Source organism: Haemorhous mexicanus, chromosome 6 (assembly GCF_027477595.1).
Source record: "Haemorhous mexicanus isolate bHaeMex1 chromosome 6, bHaeMex1.pri, whole genome shotgun sequence".
In the NCBI taxonomy this organism is placed as follows: Eukaryota; Metazoa; Chordata; class Aves; order Passeriformes; family Fringillidae; genus Haemorhous; species Haemorhous mexicanus.
The window spans coordinates 7,903,298-7,928,682 of record NC_082346.1 but is presented as its reverse complement, the minus strand read 5'-3'; positions in this window follow the sequence as shown (position 1 = coordinate 7,928,682).

Here is a 25,385-nt window from a genome sequence, read left to right as displayed (position 1 = left end):
GAAATCGCCAAAAAGTCCACAGTGTGCTGCATAAGCTTTAGAAGGATGCACAGGAAAGTGGTCAAAGAAACTCTTTCCCTAGCAATGCTTATGTATGTTTAAACTGCTGGCGAGTGAATAGATCTTGACCTCTCTCAATTTGAGAGGTGTGCACAGAATCCCAGTGCTGTGTGTCTTTGCTCTTGGCGTCCCAGCATCTGCCGGGGCTTTCCGTCTCCCAGAGGCCAACAAGCGGCTTCTTCGCGCAAAGAGCCTGGTGCCGGTCGAGGTGCCCTCCGGAGAGCGGCTTCTGCCGAAAGGCGCCCGGGACCGGCGCCTACCTTCGGGGAGCTTCGGATGCCAGTCTCCTTCGTCTCCTTTCCCCTACATCTTAGCTTTTTTTCTGAAAAGCTTTTTTCCTGAAAACCATTTTTACTGGAAAGATTTTTACTGAAGAGCTTTTTAGTATTCTCTAAAGGAGAAACTGTGTCAGCACAGCAAAGACTCCCTCGAGGTTTTCCATGCAGTTCATAGAGTTCTTACCATCTCGGAGGAGAAAAGAAATCATCAAATTGTCCACGGAGTGCTGCATAAGCTTTAGAGGGACGCACAGGAAAGTGGTCGATGAAACTCTTTCCCTAGCGATCTTTATGTATGTTTTAACTGCTGCAGAGTGAATCGTTCTTGACCTCTCTCAATTTGAGAGCTACCCACTGAATGCCGGTGCTGTGCGGCTTTGCTCTTCGAGTCTCAGCATCTGCCGAGCTCTCCGTCTCCCGGAGGCCAACAAGCGGCTTCTTCGCGCAAAGAGCCTGGTGCCGGTCGAGGTGCGCTCCGGAGAGCGGCTTCTGCCGAAAGGCGCCCGGAACCGGCGCCTACCTTCGGGGAGCTTCGGATGCCGGTCTCCTTCGTCTCCTTTCGCCTACAGCTTAGCTTTTTTTCTGAAAAGCTTTTCTCCTGAAAACGATTTTTACTGAAAAGTTTTGCAGTATTTGTCTCAGGGAGAAACGGTGTCAGCACAGCAAGCCTCCCTCCGGGTTTTCCGAGCATTTAATCGAGTTCTTACCAGCTCGGAGAAGAAAAGAAATCGCCAAAAAGTCCACAGAGTGCTGCATAAGCTTTAGAAGGATGCACAGGAAAGTGGTCAAAGAAACTCTTTCCCTAGCAATGCTTATGTATGTTTAAACTGCTGGCGAGTGAATAGATCTTGACCTCTCTCAATTTGAGAGGTGTGCACAGAATCCCAGTGCTGTGTGTCTTTGCTCTTGGCGTCCCAGTATCTGCCGGGGCTTTCCGTCTCCCGGAGGCCAACAAGCGGCTTCTTCCCGCAAAGAGCCTTGTGCTGGTCGAGGTGCGCTCCGGAGAGCGGCTTCTGCCGAAAGGCGCCCGGGACCGGCGCCTACCTTCGGGGAGCTTCGGATGCCGGTCTCCTTCGTCTCCTTTCCCCTACATCTTAGCTTTTTATCTGAAAAGCTTTTTTCCTGAAAACCTTTTTTACTGGAAAGGTTTTTACTGAAGAGCTTTTTAGTATTCTCTAAAGGAGAAACTGTGTCAGCACAGCAAAGACTCCCTCGAGGTTTTCCATGCAGTTCATAGAGTTCTTACCATCTCGGAGAAGAAAAGAAATCGCCAAAAAGTCCACAGTGTGCTGCATAAGCTTTAGAAGGATGCACAGGAAAGTGGTCAAAGAAACTCTTTCCCTAGCGATGTTAACGTCAGTTTAAACTGCTGGCGAGTGAATAGATCTTGACCTCTCTCAGTTTGAGAGGTGTGCACAGAATCCGTTCTTGACCTCTCTCAATTTGAGAGCTACCCACTGAATGCCGGTGCTGTGCGACTTTGCTCTTCGAGTCTCAGCATCTGCCGAGCTCTCCGTCTCCCGGAGGCCAACAAGCGGCTTCTTCGCGCAAAGAGCCTGGTGCCGGTCGAGGTGAGCTCCGGAGAGCGGCTTCTGCCGAAAGGCGCCCGGGACCGGCGCCTACCTTCGGGGAGCTTCGGATGCCGGTCTCCTTCGTTTCCTTTCCCCTACATCTTACCTTTTTTTCTGAAAAGCTTTTCTCCTGAAAACCATTTTTACTGAAAAGTTTTGCAGTATTTGTCTCAGGGAGAAACGGTGTCAGCACAGCAAGCCTCCCTCCGGGTTTTCCGAGCATTTAATCGAGTTCTTACCAGCTCGGAGAAGAAAAGAAATCGCCAAAAAGTCCACAGTGTGCTGCATAAGCTTTAGAAGGATGCACAGGAAAGTGGTCAAAGAAACTCTTTCCCTAGCAATGCTTATGTATGTTTAAACTGCTGGCGAGTGAATAGATCTTGACCTCTCTCAATTTGAGAGGTGTGCACAGAATCCCAGTGCTGTGTGTCTTTGCTCTTGGCGTCCCAGCATCTGCCGGGGCTTTCCGTCTCCCAGAGGCCAACAAGCGGCTTCTTCGCGCAAAGAGCCTGGTGCCGGTCGAGGTGCCCTCCGGAGAGCGGCTTCTGCCGAAAGGCGCCCGGGACCGGCGCCTACCTTCGGGGAGCTTCGGATGCCAGTCTCCTTCGTCTCCTTTCCCCTACATCTTAGCTTTTTTTCTGAAAAGCTTTTTTCCTGAAAACCATTTTTACTGGAAAGATTTTTACTGAAGAGCTTTTTAGTATTCTCTAAAGGAGAAACTGTGTCAGCACAGCAAAGACTCCCTCGAGGTTTTCCATGCAGTTCATAGAGTTCTTACCATCTCGGAGGAGAAAAGAAATCATCAAATTGTCCACGGAGTGCTGCATAAGCTTTAGAGGGACGCACAGGAAAGTGGTCGATGAAACTCTTTCCCTAGCGATCTTTATGTATGTTTTAACTGCTGCAGAGTGAATCGTTCTTGACCTCTCTCAATTTGAGAGCTACCCACTGAATGCCGGTGCTGTGCGGCTTTGCTCTTCGAGTCTCAGCATCTGCCGAGCTCTCCGTCTCCCGGAGGCCAACAAGCGGCTTCTTCGCGCAAAGAGCCTGGTGCCGGTCGAGGTGCGCTCCGGAGAGCGGCTTCTGCCGAAAGGCGCCCGGAACCGGCGCCTACCTTCGGGGAGCTTCGGATGCCGGTCTCCTTCGTCTCCTTTCGCCTACATCTTACCTTTTTTTCTGAAAAGCTTTTCTCCTGAAAACCATTTTTACTGAAAAGTTTTGCAGTATTTGTCTCAGGGAGAAACAGTGTCAGCACAGCAAGCCTCCCTCCTGGTTTTCCGAGCATTTAATCGAGTTCTTACCAGCTCGGAGAAGAAAAGAAATCGCCAAAAAGTCCACAGTGTGCTGCATAAGCTTTAGAAGGATGCACAGGAAAGTGGTCAAAGAAACTCTTTCCCTAGCAATGCTTATGTATGTTTAAACTGCTGCAGAGTGAATAGATCTTGACCTCTCTCAATTTGAGAGGTGTGCACAGAATCCCAATGCTGTGTGTCTTTGCTCTTGGCGTCCCAGCATCTGCCGGGGCTTTCTGTCTCCCAGAGGCCAACAAGCGGCTTCTTCGCGCAAAGAGCCTTGTGCCGGTCGAGGTGCGCTCGAGAGAGCGGCTTCTGCCGAAAGGCGCCCGGGACCGGCGCCTACCTTCGGGGAGCTTCGGATGCCGGTCTCCTTCGTCTCCTTCCCCCTACATCTTAGCTTTTTATCTGAAAAGCTTTTTTCCTGAAAACCTTTTTTACTGGAAAGGTTTTTACTGAAGAGCTTTTTAGTATTGTCTAAAGGAGAAACTGTGTCAGCACAGCAAAGACTCCCTCGAGGTTTTCCATGCAGTTCATAGAGTTCTTACCATCTCGGAGGAGAAAAGAAATCATCAAATTGTCCACGGAGTGCTGCATAAGCTTTAGAGGGACGCACAGGAAAGTGGTCGATGAAACTCTTTCCCTAGCGATCTTTATGTATGTTTAAACTGCTGCAGAGTGAATCGTTCTTGACCTCTCTCAATTTGAGAGCTACCCACTGAATGCCGGTGCTGTGCGGCTTTGCTCTTCGAGTCTCAGCATCTGCCGAGCTCTCCGTCTCCCGGAGGCCAACAAGCGGCTTCTTCGCGCAAAGAGCCTGGTGCCGGTCGAGGTGAGCTCCGGAGAGCGGCTTCTGCCGAAAGGCGCCCGGGACCGGCGCCTACCTTCGGGGAGCTTCGGATGCCGGTCTCCTTCGTCTCCTTTCGCCTACAGCTTAGCTTTTTTTCTGAAAAGCTTTTCTCCTGAAAACCATTTTTACTGAAAAGTTTTGCAGTATTTGTCTCAGGGAGAAACGGTGTCAGCACAGCAAGCCTCCCTCCTGGTTTTCCGAGCATTTAATCGAGTTCTTACCAGTTCGGAGAAGAAAAGAAATCGCCAAAAAGTCCACAGAGTGCTGCATAAGCTTTAGAAGGATGCACAGGAAAGTGGTCAAAGAAACTCTTTCCCTAGCAATGCTTATGTATGTTTAAACTGCTGGCGAGTGAATAGATCTTGACCTCTCTCAATTTGAGAGGTGTGCACAGAATCCCAGTGCTGTGTGTCTTTGCTCTTGGCGTCCCAGCATCTGCCGGGGCTTTCTGTCTCCCAGAGGCCAACAAGCGGCTTCTTCGCGCAAAGAGCCTTGTGCCGGTCGAGGTGCGCTCCAGAGAGCGGCTTCTGCCGAAAGGCGCCCGGGACCGGCGCCTACCTTCGGGGAGCTTCGGATGCCGGTCTCCTTCGTCTCCTTCCCCCTAAATCTTAGCTTTTTATCTGAAAAGCTTTTTTCCTGAAAACCTTTTTTACTGGAAAGGTTTTTACTGAAGAGCTTTTTAGTATTGTCTAAAGGAGAAACTGTGTCAGCACAGCAAAGACTCCCTCGAGGTTTTCCATGCAGTTCATAGAGTTCTTACCATCTCGGAGGAGAAAAGAAATCGTCAAATTGTCCACGGAGTGCTGCATAAGCTTTAGAGGGACGCACAGGAAAGTGGTCGATGAAACTCTTTCCCTAGCGATCTTTATGTATGTTTAAACTGCTGCAGAGTGAATCGTTCTTGACCTCTCTCAATTTGAGAGCTACCCACTGAATGCCGGTGCTGTGCGGCTTTGCTCTTCGAGTCTCAGCATCTGCCGAGCTCTCCGTCTCCCGGAGGCCAACAAGCGGCTTCTTCGCGCCAAGAGCCTGGTGCCGGTCGAGGTGCCCTCCGGAGAGCGGCTTCTGCCGAAAGGCGCCCGGGACCGGCGCCTACCTTCGGGGAGCTTCGGATGCCGGTCTCCTTCGTCTCCTTTCGCCTACATCTTACCTTTTTTTCTGAAAAGCTTTTCTCCTGAAAACCATTTTTACTGAAAAGTTTTGCAGTATTTGTCTCAGGGAGAAACGGTGTCAGCACAGCAAGCCTCCCTCCTGGTTTTCCGAGCATTTAATCGAGTTCTTACCAGCTCGGAGAAGAAAAGAAATCGCCAAAAAGTCCACAGTGTGCTGCATAAGCTTTAGAAGGATGCACAGGAAAGTGGTCAAAGAAACTCTTTCCCTAGCAATGCTTATGTATGTTTAAACTGCTGGCGAGTGAATAGATCTTGACCTCTCTCAATTTGAGAGGTGTGCACAGAATCCCAGTGCTGTGTGTCTTTGCTCTTGGCGTCCCAGCATCTGCCGGGGCTTTCCGTCTCCCAGAGGCCAACAAGCGGCTTCTTCGCGCAAAGAGCCTGGTGCCGGTCGAGGTGCCCTCCGGAGAGCGGCTTCTGCCGAAAGGCGCCCGGGACCGGCGCCTACCTTCGGGGAGCTTCGGATGCCAGTCTCCTTCGTCTCCTTTCCCCTACATCTTAGCTTTTTTTCTGAAAAGCTTTTTTCCTGAAAACCATTTTTACTGGAAAGATTTTTACTGAAGAGCTTTTTAGTATTCTCTAAAGGAGAAACTGTGTCAGCACAGCAAAGACTCCCTCGAGGTTTTCCATGCAGTTCATAGAGTTCTTACCATCTCGGAGGAGAAAAGAAATCATCAAATTGTCCACGGAGTGCTGCATAAGCTTTAGAGGGACGCACAGGAAAGTGGTCGATGAAACTCTTTCCCTAGCGATCTTTATGTATGTTTTAACTGCTGCAGAGTGAATCGTTCTTGACCTCTCTCAATTTGAGAGCTACCCACTGAATGCCGGTGCTGTGCGGCTTTGCTCTTCGAGTCTCAGCATCTGCCGAGCTCTCCGTCTCCCGGAGGCCAACAAGCGGCTTCTTCGCGCAAAGAGCCTGGTGCCGGTCGAGGTGCGCTCCGGAGAGCGGCTTCTGCCGAAAGGCGCCCGGAACCGGCGCCTACCTTCGGGGAGCTTCGGATGCCGGTCTCCTTCGTCTCCTTTTGCCTACAGCTTAGCTTTTTTTCTGAAAAGCTTTTCTCCTGAAAACGATTTTTACTGAAAAGTTTTGCAGTATTTGTCTCAGGGAGAAACAGTGTCAGCACAGCAAGCCTCCCTCCGGGTTTTCCGAGCATTTAATCGAGTTCTTACCAGCTCGGAGAAGAAAAGAAATCGCCAAAAAGTCCACAGAGTGCTGCATAAGCTTTAGAAGGATGCACAGGAAAGTGGTCAAAGAAACTCTTTCCCTAGCAATGCTTATGTATGTTTAAACTGCTGGCGAGTGAATAGATCTTGACCTCTCTCAATTTGAGAGGTGTGCACAGAATCCCAGTGCTGTGTGTCTTTGCTCTTGGCGTCCCAGTATCTGCCGGGGCTTTCCGTCTCCCGGAGGCCAACAAGCGGCTTCTTCCCGCAAAGAGCCTTGTGCTGGTCGAGGTGCGCTCCGGAGAGCGGCTTCTGCCGAAAGGCGCCCGGGACCGGCGCCTACCTTCGGGGAGCTTCGGATGCCGGTCTCCTTCGTCTCCTTTCCCCTACATCTTAGCTTTTTATCTGAAAAGCTTTTTTCCTGAAAACCTTTTTTACTGGAAAGGTTTTTACTGAAGAGCTTTTTAGTATTCTCTAAAGGAGAAACTGTGTCAGCACAGCAAAGACTCCCTCGAGGTTTTCCATGCAGTTCATAGAGTTCTTACCATCTCGGAGAAGAAAAGAAATCGCCAAAAAGTCCACAGTGTGCTGCATAAGCTTTAGAAGGATGCACAGGAAAGTGGTCAAAGAAACTCTTTCCCTAGCGATGTTAACGTCAGTTTAAACTGCTGGCGAGTGAATAGATCTTGACCTCTCTCAGTTTGAGAGGTGTGCACAGAATCCGTTCTTGACCTCTCTCAATTTGAGAGCTACCCACTGAATGCCGGTGCTGTGCGACTTTGCTCTTCGAGTCTCAGCATCTGCCGAGCTCTCCGTCTCCCGGAGGCCAACAAGCGGCTTCTTCGCGCAAAGAGCCTGGTGCCGGTCGAGGTGAGCTCCGGAGAGCGGCTTCTGCCGAAAGGCGCCCGGGACCGGCGCCTACCTTCGGGGAGCTTCGGATGCCGGTCTCCTTCGTTTCCTTTCCCCTACATCTTACCTTTTTTTCTGAAAAGCTTTTCTCCTGAAAACCATTTTTACTGAAAAGTTTTGCAGTATTTGTCTCAGGGAGAAACGGTGTCAGCACAGCAAGCCTCCCTCCGGGTTTTCCGAGCATTTAATCGAGTTCTTACCAGCTCGGAGAAGAAAAGAAATCGCCAAAAAGTCCACAGTGTGCTGCATAAGCTTTAGAAGGATGCACAGGAAAGTGGTCAAAGAAACTCTTTCCCTAGCAATGCTTATGTATGTTTAAACTGCTGGCGAGTGAATAGATCTTGACCTCTCTCAATTTGAGAGGTGTGCACAGAATCCCAGTGCTGTGTGTCTTTGCTCTTGGCGTCCCAGCATCTGCCGGGGCTTTCCGTCTCCCAGAGGCCAACAAGCGGCTTCTTCGCGCAAAGAGCCTGGTGCCGGTCGAGGTGCCCTCCGGAGAGCGGCTTCTGCCGAAAGGCGCCCGGGACCGGCGCCTACCTTCGGGGAGCTTCGGATGCCAGTCTCCTTCGTCTCCTTTCCCCTACATCTTAGCTTTTTTTCTGAAAAGCTTTTTTCCTGAAAACCATTTTTACTGGAAAGATTTTTACTGAAGAGCTTTTTAGTATTCTCTAAAGGAGAAACTGTGTCAGCACAGCAAAGACTCCCTCGAGGTTTTCCATGCAGTTCATAGAGTTCTTACCATCTCGGAGGAGAAAAGAAATCATCAAATTGTCCACGGAGTGCTGCATAAGCTTTAGAGGGACGCACAGGAAAGTGGTCGATGAAACTCTTTCCCTAGCGATCTTTATGTATGTTTTAACTGCTGCAGAGTGAATCGTTCTTGACCTCTCTCAATTTGAGAGCTACCCACTGAATGCCGGTGCTGTGCGGCTTTGCTCTTCGAGTCTCAGCATCTGCCGAGCTCTCCGTCTCCCGGAGGCCAACAAGCGGCTTCTTCGCGCAAAGAGCCTGGTGCCGGTCGAGGTGCGCTCCGGAGAGCGGCTTCTGCCGAAAGGCGCCCGGAACCGGCGCCTACCTTCGGGGAGCTTCGGATGCCGGTCTCCTTCGTCTCCTTTCGCCTACATCTTACCTTTTTTTCTGAAAAGCTTTTCTCCTGAAAACCATTTTTACTGAAAAGTTTTGCAGTATTTGTCTCAGGGAGAAACAGTGTCAGCACAGCAAGCCTCCCTCCTGGTTTTCCGAGCATTTAATCGAGTTCTTACCAGCTCGGAGAAGAAAAGAAATCGCCAAAAAGTCCACAGTGTGCTGCATAAGCTTTAGAAGGATGCACAGGAAAGTGGTCAAAGAAACTCTTTCCCTAGCAATGCTTATGTATGTTTAAACTGCTGCAGAGTGAATAGATCTTGACCTCTCTCAATTTGAGAGGTGTGCACAGAATCCCAATGCTGTGTGTCTTTGCTCTTGGCGTCCCAGCATCTGCCGGGGCTTTCTGTCTCCCAGAGGCCAACAAGCGGCTTCTTCGCGCAAAGAGCCTTGTGCCGGTCGAGGTGCGCTCGAGAGAGCGGCTTCTGCCGAAAGGCGCCCGGGACCGGCGCCTACCTTCGGGGAGCTTCGGATGCCGGTCTCCTTCGTCTCCTTCCCCCTACATCTTAGCTTTTTATCTGAAAAGCTTTTTTCCTGAAAACCTTTTTTACTGGAAAGGTTTTTACTGAAGAGCTTTTTAGTATTGTCTAAAGGAGAAACTGTGTCAGCACAGCAAAGACTCCCTCGAGGTTTTCCATGCAGTTCATAGAGTTCTTACCATCTCGGAGGAGAAAAGAAATCATCAAATTGTCCACGGAGTGCTGCATAAGCTTTAGAGGGACGCACAGGAAAGTGGTCGATGAAACTCTTTCCCTAGCGATCTTTATGTATGTTTAAACTGCTGCAGAGTGAATCGTTCTTGACCTCTCTCAATTTGAGAGCTACCCACTGAATGCCGGTGCTGTGCGGCTTTGCTCTTCGAGTCTCAGCATCTGCCGAGCTCTCCGTCTCCCGGAGGCCAACAAGCGGCTTCTTCGCGCAAAGAGCCTGGTGCCGGTCGAGGTGAGCTCCGGAGAGCGGCTTCTGCCGAAAGGCGCCCGGGACCGGCGCCTACCTTCGGGGAGCTTCGGATGCCGGTCTCCTTCGTCTCCTTTCGCCTACAGCTTAGCTTTTTTTCTGAAAAGCTTTTCTCCTGAAAACCATTTTTACTGAAAAGTTTTGCAGTATTTGTCTCAGGGAGAAACGGTGTCAGCACAGCAAGCCTCCCTCCTGGTTTTCCGAGCATTTAATCGAGTTCTTACCAGTTCGGAGAAGAAAAGAAATCGCCAAAAAGTCCACAGAGTGCTGCATAAGCTTTAGAAGGATGCACAGGAAAGTGGTCAAAGAAACTCTTTCCCTAGCAATGCTTATGTATGTTTAAACTGCTGGCGAGTGAATAGATCTTGACCTCTCTCAATTTGAGAGGTGTGCACAGAATCCCAGTGCTGTGTGTCTTTGCTCTTGGCGTCCCAGCATCTGCCGGGGCTTTCTGTCTCCCAGAGGCCAACAAGCGGCTTCTTCGCGCAAAGAGCCTTGTGCCGGTCGAGGTGCGCTCCAGAGAGCGGCTTCTGCCGAAAGGCGCCCGGGACCGGCGCCTACCTTCGGGGAGCTTCGGATGCCGGTCTCCTTCGTCTCCTTCCCCCTAAATCTTAGCTTTTTATCTGAAAAGCTTTTTTCCTGAAAACCTTTTTTACTGGAAAGGTTTTTACTGAAGAGCTTTTTAGTATTGTCTAAAGGAGAAACTGTGTCAGCACAGCAAAGACTCCCTCGAGGTTTTCCATGCAGTTCATAGAGTTCTTACCATCTCGGAGGAGAAAAGAAATCGTCAAATTGTCCACGGAGTGCTGCATAAGCTTTAGAGGGACGCACAGGAAAGTGGTCGATGAAACTCTTTCCCTAGCGATCTTTATGTATGTTTAAACTGCTGCAGAGTGAATCGTTCTTGACCTCTCTCAATTTGAGAGCTACCCACTGAATGCCGGTGCTGTGCGGCTTTGCTCTTCGAGTCTCAGCATCTGCCGAGCTCTCCGTCTCCCGGAGGCCAACAAGCGGCTTCTTCGCGCCAAGAGCCTGGTGCCGGTCGAGGTGCCCTCCGGAGAGCGGCTTCTGCCGAAAGGCGCCCGGGACCGGCGCCTACCTTCGGGGAGCTTCGGATGCCGGTCTCCTTCGTCTCCTTTCGCCTACATCTTACCTTTTTTTCTGAAAAGCTTTTCTCCTGAAAACCATTTTTACTGAAAAGTTTTGCAGTATTTGTCTCAGGGAGAAACGGTGTCAGCACAGCAAGCCTCCCTCCTGGTTTTCCGAGCATTTAATCGAGTTCTTACCAGCTCGGAGAAGAAAAGAAATCGCCAAAAAGTCCACAGTGTGCTGCATAAGCTTTAGAAGGATGCACAGGGAAGTGGTCAAAGAAATTCTTTCCCTAGCAATGCTTATGTATGTTTAAACTGCTGGCGAGTGAATAGATCTTGACCTCTCTCAGTTTGAGAGGTGTGCACAGAATCCCGGTGCTGTGTGTCTTTGCTCTTGGCGTCCCAGCATCTGCCGGGGCTTTCTATCTCCCAGAGGCCAACAAGCGGCTTCTTCGCGCAAAGAGCCTTGTGCCGGTCGAGGTGCGCTCCGGAGAGCGGCTTCTGCCGAAAGGCGCCCGGGACCGGCGCCTACCTTCGGGGAGCTTCGGATGCCTGTCTCCTTCGTCTCCTTTCGCCTACAGCTTAGCTTTTTTTCTGAAAAGCTTTTCTCCTGAAAACCATTTTTACTGAAAAGTTTTGCAGTATTTGTCTCAGGGAGAAACGGTGTCAGCACAGCAAGCCTCCCTCCTGGTTTTCCGAGCATTTAATCGAGTTCTTACCAGTTCGGAGAAGAAAAGAAATCGCCAAAAAGTCCACAGAGTGCTGCATAAGCTTTAGAAGGATGCACAGGAAAGTGGTCAAAGAAACTCTTTTCCTAGCAATGCTTATGTATGTTTAAACTGCTGGCGAGTGAATAGATCTTGACCTCTCTCAATTTGAGAGGTGTGCACAGAATCCCAGTGCTGTGTGTCTTTGCTCTTGGCGTCCCAGCATCTGCCGGGGCTTTCTGTCTCCCAGAGGCCAACAAGCGGCTTCTTCGCGCAAAGAGCCTTGTGCCGGTCGAGGTGCGCTCCAGAGAGCGGCTTCTGCCGAAAGGCGCCCGGGACCGGCGCCTACCTTCGGGGAGCTTCGGATGCCGGTCTCCTTCGTCTCCTTCCCCCTAAATCTTAGCTTTTTATCTGAAAAGCTTTTTTCCTGAAAACCTTTTTTACTGGAAAGGTTTTTACTGAAGAGCTTTTTAGTATTGTCTAAAGGAGAAACTGTGTCAGCACAGCAAAGACTCCCTCGAGGTTTTCCATGCAGTTCATAGAGTTCTTACCATCTCGGAGGAGAAAAGAAATCGTCAAATTGTCCACGGAGTGCTGCATAAGCTTTAGAGGGACGCACAGGAAAGTGGTCGATGAAACTCTTTCCCTAGCGATCTTTATGTATGTTTAAACTGCTGCAGAGTGAATCGTTCTTGACCTCTCTCAATTTGAGAGCTACCCACTGAATGCCGGTGCTGTGCGGCTTTGCTCTTCGAGTCTCAGCATCTGCCGAGCTCTCCGTCTCCCGGAGGCCAACAAGCGGCTTCTTCGCGCCAAGAGCCTGGTGCCGGTCGAGGTGCCCTCCGGAGAGCGGCTTCTGCCGAAAGGCGCCCGGGACCGGCGCCTACCTTCGGGGAGCTTCGGATGCCGGTCTCCTTCGTCTCCTTTCGCCAACATCTTACCTTTTTTCTGAAAAGCTTTTCTCCTGAAAACCATTTTTACTGAAAAGTTTTGCAATATTTGTCTCAGGGAGAAACGGTGTCAGCACAGCAAGCCTCCCTCCTGGTTTTCCGAGCATTTAATCGAGTTCTTACCAGCTCGGAGAAGAAAAGAAATCGCCAAAAATTCCACAGTGTGCTGCATAAGCTTTAGAAGGATGCACAGGAAAGTGGTCAAAGAAACTCTTTCCCTAGCAATGCTTATGTATGTTTAAACTGCTGCAGAGTGAATAGATCTTGACCTCTCTCAATTTGAGAGGTGTGCACAGAATCCCAGTGCTGTGTGTCTTTGCTCTTGGCGTCCCAGTATCTGCCGGGGCTTTCCGTCTCCCGGAGGCCAACAAGCGGCTTCTTCCCGCAAAGAGCCTTGTGCTGGTCGAGGTGCGCTCCGGAGAGCGGCTTCTGCCGAAAGGCGCCCGGGACCGGCGCCTACCTTCGGGGAGCTTCGGATGCCGGTCTCCTTCGTCTCCTTTCCCCTACATCTTAGCTTTTTATCTGAAAAGCTTTTTTCCTGAAAACCTTTTTTACTGGAAAGGTTTTTACTGAAGAGCTTTTTAGTATTCTCTAAAGGAGAAACTGTGTCAGCACAGCAAAGACTCCCTCGAGGTTTTCCATGCAGTTCATAGAGTTCTTACCATCTCGGAGGAGAAAAGAAATCGTCAAATTGTCCACGGAGTGCTGCATAAGCTTTAGAGGGACGCACAGGAAAGTGGTCGATGAAACTCTTTCCCTAGCGATCTTTATGTATGTTTTAACTGCTGCAGAGTGAATCGTTCTTGACCTCTCTCAATTTGAGAGCTACCCACTGAATGCCGGTGCTGTGCGGCTTTGCTCTTCGAGTCTCAGCATCTGCCGAGCTCTCCGTCTCCCGGAGGCCAACAAGCGGCTTCTTCGCGCAAAGAGCCTGGTGCCGGTCGAGGTGAGCTCCGGAGAGCGGCTTCTGCCGAAAGGCGCCCGGGACCGGCGCCTACCTTCGGGGAGCTTCGGATGCCGGTCTCCTTCGTCTCCTTTCGCCTACATCTTACCTTTTTTTCTGAAAAGCTTTTCTCCTGAAAACCATTTTTACTGAAAAGTTTTGCAGTATTTGTCTCAGGGAGAAACAGTGTCAGCACAGCAAGCCTCCCTCCTGGTTTTCCGAGCATTTGATCGAGTTCTTACCAGCTCGGAGAAGAAAAGAAATCGCCAAAAAGTCCACAGTGTGCTGCATAAGCTTTAGAAGGATGCACAGGAAAGTGGTCAAAGAAACTCTTTCCCTAGCAATGCTTATGTATGTTTAAACTGCTGGCGAGTGAATCGTTCTTGACCTCTCTCAATTTGAGAGGTGTGCACAGAATCCCAGTGCTGTGTGTCTTTGCTCTTGGCGTCCCAGCATCTGCCGGGGCTTTCCGTCTCCCGGAGGCCAACAAGCGGCTTCTTCGCGCAAAGAGCCTGGTGCCGGTCGAGGTGCGCTCCGGAGAGCGGCTTCTGCCGAAAGGCGCCCGGGACCGGCGCCTACCTTCGGGGAGCTTCGGATGCCGGTCTCCTTCGTCTCCTTTCGCCTACAGCTTAGCTTTTTTTCTGAAAAGCTTTTTTACTGGAAAGGTTTTTACTGAAGAGCTTTTTAGTATTCTCTAAAGGAGAAACTGTGTCAGCACAGCAAAGACTCCCTCGAGGTTTTCCATGCAGTTCATAGAGTTCTTACCATCTCGGAGGAGAAAAGAAATCGTCAAATTGTCCACGGAGTGCTGCATAAGCTTTAGAGGGACGCACAGGAAAGTGGTCGATGAAACTCTTTCCCTAGCGATCTTTATGTATGTTTAAACTGCTGCAGAGTGAATCGTTCTTGACCTCTCTCAATTTGAGAGCTACCCACTGAATGCCGGTGCTGTGCGGCTTTGCTCTTCGAGTCTCAGCATCTGCCGGGGCTTTCCGTCTCCCGGAGGCCAACAAGCGGCTTCTTCCAGCAAAGAGCCTTGTGCCGGTCGAGGTGAGCTCCGGAGAGCGGCTTCTGCCGAAAGGCGCCCGGGACCGGCGCCTACCTTCGGGGAGCTTCGGATGCCGGTCTCCTTCGTCTCCTTTCGCCTACATCTTACCTTTTTTTCTGAAAAGCTTTTCTCCTGAAAACCATTTTTACTGAAAAGTTTTGCAGTATTTGTCTCAGGGAGAAACGGTGTCAGCACAGCAAGCCTCCCTCCTGGTTTTCCGAGCATTTAATCGAGTTCTTACCAGCTCGGAGAAGAAAAGAAATCGCCAAAAAGTCCACAGTGTGCTGCATAAGCTTTAGAAGGATGCACAGGAAAGTGGTCAAAGAAACTCTTTCCCTAGCGATGTTAACGTCAGTTTAAACTGCTGGCGAGTGAATAGATCTTGACCTCTCTCAGTTTGAGAGGTGTGCACAGAATCCCGGTGCTGTGTGTCTTTGCTCTTGGCGTCCCAGCATCTGCCGGGGCTTTCTGTCTCCCAGAGGCCAACAAGCGGCTTCTTCGCACAAAGAGCCTGGTGCCGGTCGAGGTGCCCTCCGGAGAGCGGCTTCTGCCGAAAGGCGCCCGGGACCGGCGCCTACCTTCGGGGAGCTTCGGATGCCGGTCTCCTTCGTCTCCTTTCGCCTACAGCTTAGCTTTTTTTCTGAAAAGCTTTTCTCCTGAAAACCATTTTTACTGAAAAGTTTTGCAGTATTTGTCTCAGGGAGAAACGGTGTCAGCACAGCAAGCCTCCCTCCGGGTTTTCCGAGCATTTAATCGAGTTCTTACCAGCTCGGAGAAGAAAAGAAATCGCCAAAAAGTCCACAGAGTGCTGCATAAGCTTTAGAAGGATGCACAGGAAAGTGGTCAAAGAAACTCTTTCCCTAGCAATGCTTATGTATGTTTAAACTGCTGGCGAGTGAATAGATCTTGACCTCTCTCAATTTGAGAGGTGTGCACAGAATCCCAGTGCTGTGTGTCTTTGCTCTTGGCGTCCCAGTATCTGCCGGGGCTTTCCGTCTCCCGGAGGCCAACAAGCGGCTTCTTCCCGCAAAGAGCCTTGTGCTGGTCGAGGTGCGCTCCGGAGAGCGGCTTCTGCCGAAAGGCGCCCGGGACCGGCGCCTACCTTCGGGGAGCTTCGGATGCCGGTCTCCTTCGTCTCCTTTCCCCTACATCTTAGCTTTTTATCTGAAAAGCTTTTTTCCTGAAAACCTTTTTTACTGGAAAGGTTTTTACTGAAGAGCTTTTTAGTATTCTCTAAAGGAGAAACTGTGTCAGCACAGCAAAGACTCCCTCGAGGTTTTCCATGCAGTTCATAGAGTTCTTACCATCTCGGAGAAGAAAAGAAATCGCCAAAAAGTCCACAGTGTGCTGCATAAGCTTTAGAAGGATGCACAGGAAAGTGGTCAAAGAAACTCTTTCCCTAGCGATGTTAACGTCAGTTTAAACTGCTGGCGAGTGAATAGATCTTGACCTCTCTCAGTTTGAGAGGTGTGCACAGAATCCGTTCTTGACCTCTCTCAATTTGAGAGCTACCCACTTAATGCCGGTGCTGTGCGGCTTTGCTCTTCGAGTCTCAGCATCTGCCGAGCTCTCCGTCTCCCGGAGGCCAACAAGCGGCTTCTTCGCGCAAAGAGCCTGGTGCCGGTCGAGGTGCGCTCCGGAGAGCGGCTTCTGCCGAAAGGCGCCCGGGACCGGCGCCTACCTTCGGGGAGCTTCGGATGCCGGTCTCCTTCGTTTCCTTTCCCCTACATCTTACCTTTTTTTCTGAAAAGCTTTTCTCCTGAAAACCATTTTTACTGAAAAGTTTTGCAGTATTTGTCTCAGGGAGAAACGGTGTCAGCACAGCAAGCCTCCCTCCGGGTTTTCCGAGCATTTAATCGAGTTCTTACCAGCTCGGAGAAGAAAAGAAATCGCCAAAAAGTCCACAGTGTGCTGCATAAGCTTTAGAAGGATGCACAGGAAAGTGGTCAAAGAAACTCTTTCCCTAGCAATGCTTATGTATGTTTAAACTGCTGGCGAGTGAATAGATCTTGACCTCTCTCAATTTGAGAGGTGTGCACAGAATCCCAGTGCTGTGTGTCTTTGCTCTTGGCGTCCCAGCATCTGCCGGGGCTTTCCGTCTCCCAGAGGCCAACAAGCGGCTTCTTCGCGCAAAGAGCCTGGTGCCGGTCGAGGTGAGCTCCGGAGAGCGGCTTCTGCCGAAAGGCGCCCGGGACCGGCGCCTACCTTCGGGGAGCTTCGGATGCCAGTCTCCTTCGTCTCCTTTCCCCTACATCTTAGCTTTTTTTCTGAAAAGCTTTTTTCCTGAAAACCATTTTTACTGGAAAGATTTTTACTGAAGAGCTTTTTAGTATTCTCTAAAGGAGAAACTGTGTCAGCACAGCAAAGACTCCCTCGAGGTTTTCCATGCAGTTCATAGAGTTCTTACCATCTCGGAGGAGAAAAGAAATCATCAAATTGTCCACGGAGTGCTGCATAAGCTTTAGAGGGACGCACAGGAAAGTGGTCGATGAAACTCTTTCCCTAGCGATCTTTATGTATGTTTAAACTGCTGCAGAGTGAATCGTTCTTGACTTCTCTCAATTTGAGAGCTACCCACTGAATGCCGGTGCTGTGCGGCTTTGCTCTTCGAGTCTCAGCATCTGCCGAGCTCTCCGTCTCCCGGAGGCCAACAAGCGGCTTCTTCGCGCAAAGAGCCTGGTGCCGGTCGAGGTGCCCTCCGGAGAGCGGCTTCTGCCGAAAGGCGCCCGGGACCGGCGCCTACCTTCGGGGAGCTTCGGATGCCGGTCTCCTTCGTCTCCTTTCGCCTACAGCTTAGCTTTTTTTCTGAAAAGCTTTTCTCCTGAAAACCATTTTTACTGAAAAGTTTTGCAGTATTTGTCTCAGGGAGAAACGGTGTCAGCACAGCAAGCCTCCCTCCGGGTTTTCCGAGCATTTAATCGAGTTCTTACCAGCTCGGAGAAGAAAAGAAATCGCCAAAAAGTCCACAGAGTGCTGCATAAGCTTTAGAAGGATGCACAGGAAAGTGGTCAAAGAAACTCTTTCCCTAGCAATGCTTATGTATGTTTAAACTGCTGCAGAGTGAATAGATCTTGACCTCTCTCAATTTGAGAGGTGTGCACAGAATCCCAGTGCTGTGTGTCTTTGCTCTTGGCGTCCCAGTATCTGCCGGGGCTTTCCGTCTCCCGGAGGCCAACAAGCGGCTTCTTCCCGCAAAGAGCCTTGTGCTGGTCGAGGTGCGCTCCGGAGAGCGGCTTCTGCCGAAAGGCGCCCGGGACCGGCGCCTACCTTCGGGGAGCTTCGGATGCCGGTCTCCTTCGTCTCCTTTCCCCTACATCTTAGCTTTTTATCTGAAAAGCTTTTTTCCTGAAAACCTTTTTTACTGGAAAGGTTTTTACTGAAGAGCTTTTTAGTATTCTCTAAAGGAGAAACTGTGTCAGCACAGCAAAGACTCCATCGAGGTTTTCCATGCAGTTCATAGAGTTCTTACCATCTCGGAGGAGAAAAGAAATCGTCAAATTGTCCACGGAGTGCTGCATAAGCTTTAGAGGGACGCACAGGAAAGTGGTCGATGAAACTCTTTCCCTAGCGATCTTTATGTATGTTTTAACTGCTGCAGAGTGAATCGTTCTTGACCTCTCTCAATTTGAGAGCTACCCACTGAATGCCGGTGCTGTGCGGCTTTGCTCTTCGAGTCTCAGCATCTGCCGAGCTCTCCGTCTCCCGGAGGCCAACAAGCGGCTTCTTCGCGCAAAGAGCCTGGTGCCGGTCGAGGTGAGCTCCGGAGAGCGGCTTCTGCCGAAAGGCGCCCGGGACCGGCGCCTACCTTCGGGGAGCTTCGGATGCCGGTCTCCTTCGTCTCCTTTCGCCTACAGCTTAGCTTTTTTTCTGAAAAGCTTTTCTCCTGAAAACCATTTTTACTGAAAAGTTTTGCAGTATTTGTCTCAGGGAGAAACAGTGTCAGCACAGCAAGCCTCCCTCCTGGTTTTCCGAGCATTTGATCGAGTTCTTACCAGCTCGGAGAAGAAAAGAAATCGCCAAAAAGTCCACAGTGTGCTGCATAAGCTTTAGAAGGATGCACAGGAAAGTGGTCAAAGAAACTCTTTCCCTAGCAATGCTTATGTATGTTTAAACTGCTGGCGAGTGAATCGTTCTTGACCTCTCTCAATTTGAGAGGTGTGCACAGAATCCCAGTGCTGTGTGTCTTTGCTCTTGGCGTCCCAGCATCTGCCGGGGCTTTCCGTCTCCCGGAGGCCAACAAGCGGCTTCTTCGCGCAAAGAGCCTGGTGCCGGTCGAGGTGCGCTCCGGAGAGCGGCTTCTGCCGAAAGGCGCCCGGGACCGGCGCCTACCTTCGGGGAGCTTCGGATGCCGGTCTCCTTCGTCTCCTTTCGCCTACAGCTTAGCTTTTTTTCTGAAAAGCTTTTTTACTGGAAAGGTTTTTACTGAAGAGCTTTTTAGTATTCTCTAAAGGAGAAACTGTGTCAGCACAGCAAAGACTCCCTCGAGGTTTTCCATGCAGTTCATAGAGTTCTTACCATCTCGGAGGAGAAAAGAAATCGTCAAATTGTCCACGGAGTGCTGCATAAGCTTTAGAGGGACGCACAGGAAAGTGGTCGATGAAACTCTTTCCCTAGCGATCTTTATGTATGTTTTAACTGCTGCAGAGTGAATCGTTCTTGACCTCTCTCAATTTGAGAGCTACCCACTGAATGCCGGTGCTGTGCGGCTTTGCTCTTCGAGTCTCAGCATCTGCCGAGCTCTCCGTCTCCCGGAGGCCAACAAGCGGCTTCTTCGCGCAAAGAGCCTGGTGCCGGTCGAGGTGAGCTCCGGAGAGCGGCTTCTGCCGAAAGGCGCCCGGGACCGGCGCCTACCTTCGGGGAGCTTCGGATGCCGGTCTCCTTCGTCTCCTTTCGCCTACATCTTACCTTTTTTTCTGAAAAGCTTTTCTCCTGAAAACCATTTTTACTGAAAAGTTTTGCAGTATTTGTCTCAGGGAGAAACGGTGTCAGCACAGCAAGCCTCCCTCCTGGTTTTCCGAGCATTTGATCGAGTTCTTACCAGCTCGGAGAAGAAAAGAAATCGCCAAAAAGTCCACAGTGTGCTGCATAAGCTTTAGAAGGATGCACAGGAAAGTGGTCAAAGAAACTCTTTCCCTAGCAATGCTTATGTATGTTTAAACTGCTGCAGAGTGAATCGTTCTTGACCTCTCTCAATTTGAGAGGTGTGCACAGAATCCCAGTGCTGTGTGTCTTTGCTCTTGGCGTCCCAGCATCTGCCGGGGCTTTCCGTCTCCCGGAAGCCAACAAGCGGCTTCTTCGCGCAAAGAGCCTGGTGCCGGTCGAGGTGCGCTCCGGAGAGCGGCTTCTGCCGAAAGGCGCCCGGAACCGGCGCCAACCTTCGGGGAGCTTCGGATGCCGGTCTCCTTCGTCTCCTTTCCCCTACATCTTAGCTTTTTTTCTGAAAAGCTTTTTTCCTGAAAACCTTTTTTACTGGAAAGGTTTTTACTGAAGTGCTTTTTAGTATTCTCTAAAGGAGAAACTGTGTCAGCACAGCAAAGACTCCCTCGAGGTTTTCCATGCAGTTCATAGAGTTCTTACCATCTCGGAGGAGAAAAGAAATCGTCAAATTGTCCACGGAGTGCTGCATAAGCTTTAGAGGGACGCACAGGAAAGTGGTCGATGAAACTCTTTCCCTAGCGATCTTTATGTATGTTTTAACTGCTGCAGAGTGAATCGTTCTTGACCTCTCTCAATTTGAGAGCTACCCATCGAATGCCGGTGCTGTGCGGCTTTGCTCTTCGAGTCTCAGCATCTGCCGAGCTCTCCGTCTCCCGGAGGCCAACAAGCGGCTTCTTCGCGCAAAGAGCCTGGTGCCGGTCGAGGTGAGCTCCGGAGAGCGGCTTCTGCCGAAAGGCGCCCGGGACCGGCGCCTACCTTCGGGGAGCTTCGGATGCCGGTCTCCTTCGTCTCCTTTCGCCTACAGCTTAGCTTTTTTTCTGAAAAGCTTTTCTCCTGAAAACCATTTTTACTGAAAAGTTTTGCAGTATTTGTCTCAGGGAGAAACGGTGTCAGCACAGCAAGCCTCCCTCCTGGTTTTCCGAGCATTTAATCGAGTTCTTACCAGTTCGGAGAAGAAAAGAAATCGCCAAAAAGTCCACAGAGTGCTGCATAAGCTTTAGAAGGATGCACAGGAAAGTGGTCAAAGAAACTCTTTTCCTAGCAATGCTTATGTATGTTTAAACTGCTGGCGAGTGAATAGATCTTGACCTCTCTCAATTTGAGAGGTGTGCACAGAATCCCAGTGCTGTGTGTCTTTGCTCTTGGCGTCCCAGCATCTGCCGGGGCATTCTGTCTCCCGGAGGCCAACAAGCGGCTTCTTCGCGCAAAGAGCCTTGTGCTGGTCGAGGTGCGCTCCGGAGAGCGGCTTCTGCCGAAAAGCGCCCGGGACCGGCGCCTACCTTCGGGGAGCTTCGGATGCCGGTCTCCTTCGTCTCCTTTCCCCTACATCTTAGCTTTTTATCTGAAAAGCTTTTTTCCTGAAAAGCTTTTTTACTGGAAAGGTTTTTACTGAAGAGCTTTTTAGTATTCTCTAAAGGAGAAACTGTGTCAGCACAGCAAAGACTCCCTCGAGGTTTTCCATGCAGTTCATAGAGTTCTTACCATCTCGGAGGAGAAAAGAAATCGTCAAATTGTCCACGGAGTGCTGCATAAGCTTTAGAGGGACGCACAGGAAAGTGGTCGATGAAACTCTTTCCCTAGCGATCTTTATGTATGTTTTAACTGCTGCAGAGTGAATCGTTCTTGACCTCTCTCAATTTGAGAGCTACCCACTGAATGCCGGTGCTGTGCGGCTTTGCTCTTCGAGTCTCAGCATCTGCCGAGCTCTCCGTCTCCCGGAGGCCAACAAGCGGCTTCTTCGCGCAAAGAGCCTGGTGCCGGTCGAGGTGCGCTCCGGAGAGCGGCTTCTGCCGAAAGGCGCCCGGAACCGGCGCCTACCTTCGGGGAGCTTCGGATGCCGGTCTCCTTCGTCTCCTTTCGCCTACATCTTACCTTTTTTTCTGAAAAGCTTTTCTCCTGAAAACCATTTTTACTGAAAAGTTTTGCAGTATTTGTCTCAGGGAGAAACAGTGTCAGCACAGCAAGCCTCCCTCCTGGTTTTCCGAGCATTTAATCGAGTTCTTACCAGCTCGGAGAAGAAAAGAAATCGCCAAAAAGTCCACAGTGTGCTGCATAAGCTTTAGAAGGATGCACAGGAAAGTGGTCAAAGAAACTCTTTCCCTAGCAATGCTTATGTATGTTTAAACTGCTGGCGAGTGAATAGATCTTGACCTCTCTCAATTTGAGAGGTGTGCACAGAATCCCAGTGCTGTGTGTCTTTGCTCTTGGCGTCCCAGCATCTGCCGGGGCTTTCTGTCTCCCAGAGGCCAACAAGCGGCTTCTTCGCGCAAAGAGCCTTGTGCCGGTCGAGGTGCGCTCGAGAGAGCGGCTTCTGCCGAAAGGCGCCCGGGACCGGCGCCTACCTTCGGGGAGCTTCGGATGCCGGTCTCCTTCGTCTCCTTCCCCCTACATCTTAGCTTTTTATCTGAAAAGCTTTTTTCCTGAAAACCTTTTTTACTGGAAAGGTTTTTACTGAAGAGCTTTTTAGTATTGTCTAAAGGAGAAACTGTGTCAGCACAGCAAAGACTCCCTCGAGGTTTTCCATGCAGTTCATAGAGTTCTTACCATCTCGGAGGAGAAAAGAAATCATCAAATTGTCCACGGAGTGCTGCATAAGCTTTAGAGGGACGCACAGGAAAGTGGTCGATGAAACTCTTTCCCTAGCGATCTTTATGTATGTTTAAACTGCTGCAGAGTGAATCGTTCTTGACCTCTCTCAATTTGAGAGCTACCCACTGAATGCCGGTGCTGTGCGGCTTTGCTCTTCGAGTCTCAGCATCTGCCGAGCTCTCCGTCTCCCGGAGGCCAACAAGCGGCTTCTTCGCGCAAAGAGCCTGGTGCCGGTCGAGGTGAGCTCCGGAGAGCGGCTTCTGCCGAAAGGCGCCCGGGACCGGCGCCTACCTTCGGGGAGCTTCGGATGCCGGTCTCCTTCGTCTCCTTTCGCCTACAGCTTAGCTTTTTTTCTGAAAAGCTTTTCTCCTGAAAACCATTTTTACTGAAAAGTTTTGCAGTATTTGTCTCAGGGAGAAACGGTGTCAGCACAGCAAGCCTCCCTCCTGGTTTTCCGAGCATTTAATCGAGTTCTTACCAGTTCGGAGAAGAAAAGAAATCGCCAAAAAGTCCACAGAGTGCTGCATAAGCTTTAGAAGGATGCACAGGAAAGTGGTCAAAGAAACTCTTTTCCTAGCAATGCTTATGTATGTTTAAACTGCTGGCGAGTGAATAGATCTTGACCTCTCTCAATTTGAGAGGTGTGCACAGAATCCCAGTGCTGTGTGTCTTTGCTCTTGGCGTCCCAGCATCTGCCGGGGCATTCTGTCTCCCAGAGGCCAACAAGCGGCTTCTTCGCGCAAAGAGCCTTGTGCCGGTCGAGGTGCGCTCCAGAGAGCGGCTTCTGCCGAAAGGCGCCCGGGACCGGCGCCTACCTTCGGGGAGCTTCGGATGCCGGTCTCCTTCGTCTCCTTCCCCCTAAATCTTAGCTTTTTATCTGAAAAGCTTTTTTCCTGAAAACCTTTTTTACTGGAAAGGTTTTTACTGAAGAGCTTTTTAGTATTGTCTAAAGGAGAAACTGTGTCAGCACAGCAAAGACTCCCTCGAGGTTTTCCATGCAGTTCATAGAGTTCTTACCATCTCGGAGGAGAAAAGAAATCGTCAAATTGTCCACGGAGTGCTGCATAAGCTTTAGAGGGACGCACAGGAAAGTGGTCGATGAAACTCTTTCCCTAGCGATCTTTATGTATGTTTAAACTGCTGCAGAGTGAATCGTTCTTGACCTCTCTCAATTTGAGAGCTACCCACTGAATGCCGGTGCTGTGCGGCTTTGCTCTTCGAGTCTCAGCATCTGCCGAGCTCTCCGTCTCCCGGAGGCCAACAAGCGGCTTCTTCGCGCCAAGAGCCTGGTGCCGGTCGAGGTGCCCTCCGGAGAGCGGCTTCTGCCGAAAGGCGCCCGGGACCGGCGCCTACCTTCGGGGAGCTTCGGATGCCGGTCTCCTTCGTCTCCTTTCGCCTACATCTTACCTTTTTTTCTGAAAAGCTTTTCTCATGAAAACCATTTTTACTGAAAAGTTTTGCAGTATTTGTCTCAGGGAGAAACGGTGTCAGCACAGCAAGCCTCCCTCCTGGTTTTCCGAGCATTTAATCGAGTTCTTACCAGCTCGGAGAAGAAAAGAAATCGCCAAAAAGTCCACAGTGTGCTGCATAAGCTTTAGAAGGATGCACAGGGAAGTGGTCAAAGAAATTCTTTCCCTAGCAATGCTTATGTATGTTTAAACTGCTGGCGAGTGAATAGATCTTGACCTCTCTCAGTTTGAGAGGTGTGCACAGAATCCCGGTGCTGTGTGTCTTTGCTCTTGGCGTCCCAGCATCTGCCGGGGCTTTCTATCTCCCAGAGGCCAACAAGCGGCTTCTTCGCGCAAAGAGCCTTGTGCCGGTCGAGGTGCGCTCCGGAGAGCGGCTTCTGCCGAAAGGCGCCCGGGACCGGCGCCTACCTTCGGGGAGCTTCGGATGCCGGTCTCCTTCGTCTCCTTTCGCCTACAGCTTAGCTTTTTTTCTGAAAAGCTTTTCTCCTGAAAACCATTTTTACTGAAAAGTTTTGCAGTATTTGTCTCAGGGAGAAACGGTGTCAGCACAGCAAGCCTCCCTCCTGGTTTTCCGAGCATTTAATCGAGTTCTTACCAGTTCGGAGAAGAAAAGAAATCGCCAAAAAGTCCACAGAGTGCTGCATAAGCTTTAGAAGGATGCACAGGAAAGTGGTCAAAGAAACTCTTTTCCTAGCAATGCTTATGTATGTTTAAACTGCTGGCGAGTGAATAGATCTTGACCTCTCTCAATTTGAGAGGTGTGCACAGAATCCCAGTGCTGTGTGTCTTTGCTCTTGGCGTCCCAGCATCTGCCGGGGCTTTCTGTCTCCCAGAGGCCAACAAGCGGCTTCTTCGCGCAAAGAGCCTTGTGCCGGTCGAGGTGCGCTCCAGAGAGCGGCTTCTGCCGAAAGGCGCCCGGGACCGTCGCCTACCTTCGGGGAGCTTCGGATGCCGGTCTCCTTCGTCTCCTTCCCCCTAAATCTTAGCTTTTTATCTGAAAAGCTTTTTTCCTGAAAACCTTTTTTACTGGAAAGGTTTTTACTGAAGAGCTTTTTAGTATTGTCTAAAGGAGAAACTGTGTCAGCACAGCAAAGACTCCCTCGAGGTTTTCCATGCAGTTCATAGAGTTCTTACCATCTCGGAGGAGAAAAGAAATCGTCAAATTGTCCACGGAGTGCTGCATAAGCTTTAGAGGGACGCACAGGAAAGTGGTCGATGAAACTCTTTCCCTAGCGATCTTTATGTATGTTTTAACTGCTGCAGAGTGAATCGTTCTTGACCTCTCTCAATTTGAGACCTACCCACTGAATGCCGGTGCTGTGCGGCTTTGCTCTTCGAGTCTCAGCATCTGCCGAGCTCTCCGTCTCCCGGAGGCCAACAAGCGGCTTCTTCGCGCCAAGAGCCTGGTGCCGGTCGAGGTGCCCTCCGGAGAGCGGCTTCTGCCGAAAGGCGCCCGGGACCGGCGCCTACCTTCGGGGAGCTTCGGATGCCGGTCTCCTTCGTCTCCTTTCGCCTACATCTTACCTTTTTTTCTGAAAAGCTTTTCTCCTGAAAACCATTTTTACTGAAAAGTTTTGCAGTATTTGTCTCAGGGAGAAACGGTGTCAGCACAGCAAGCCTCCCTCCTGGTTTTCCGAGCATTTAATCGAGTTCTTACCAGCTCGGAGAAGAAAAGAAATCGCCAAAAAGTCCACAGTGTGCTGCATAAGCTTTAGAAGGATGCACAGGGAAGTGGTCAAAGAAATTCTTTCCCTAGCAATGCTTATGTATGTTTAAACTGCTGGCGAGTGAATAGATCTTGACCTCTCTCAGTTTGAGAGGTGTGCACAGAATCCCGGTGCTGTGTGTCTTTGCTCTTGGCGTCCCAGCATCTGCCGGGGCTTTCTATCTCCCAGAGGCCAACAAGCGGCTTCTTCGCGCAAAGAGCCTTGTGCCGGTCGAGGTGCGCTCCGGAGAGCGGCTTCTGCCGAAAGGCGCCCGGGACCGGCGCCTACCTTCGGGGAGCTTCGGATGCCGGTCTCCTTCGTCTCCT